Source organism: Pygoscelis adeliae, unplaced genomic scaffold (assembly GCF_000699105.1).
Source record: "Pygoscelis adeliae isolate BGI_AS28 unplaced genomic scaffold, ASM69910v1 Scaffold36, whole genome shotgun sequence".
NCBI classification, from domain to species: domain Eukaryota; kingdom Metazoa; phylum Chordata; class Aves; order Sphenisciformes; family Spheniscidae; genus Pygoscelis; species Pygoscelis adeliae.
The window spans coordinates 2,339,617-2,340,122 of NW_008824934.1; positions in this window are offsets into that span (position 1 = coordinate 2,339,617).

Consider the following 506-nt stretch of genomic DNA (forward strand, 5'->3'; position numbering starts at 1 on the left):
TAAGCCGGCGGGTGCGGGGTTACCACCGGAATGGCAGCGGCGGCCAGAGGGGCGAGATAGTCAGGTAAGGTTTCCATGGGCTGGTTAAAGGCTGCCAGGGCCATCTCTTCCCTGTCAAGTCGCTCCTTCTTGATAGCAGGCATGGTGCTGCTGCGCTCCCCGTGCGCCCTCGTCTCTCCAAAGCACAGTGGCTCTAATGTCTCCGGTTCAACTTGCCCCCGCTCTGGCTGGAGTTTGGATGAAATGCGCCAGCAGCAGCAGCAGCAGCAGCAACACAAGCACCTTTGGCGCTCGGGTGCCGGAGGTGGCTGGTATCCCCCGGAGCAGCCCGCTAACAAATCTCCTGGGCTGCCTCCCCAGCAGAGCTGTCTGGGATCCCTCTCCCACGGAGAGGCTAATGTACCGTAGACCCGGGAGCTGCTGTGTGGCTCGCAGATCTGCCCCTCCGGACTAATACCTGACATCTCGGAGAGGGCTCTGCTGCCGTAGACATTATTTTGGTTTAA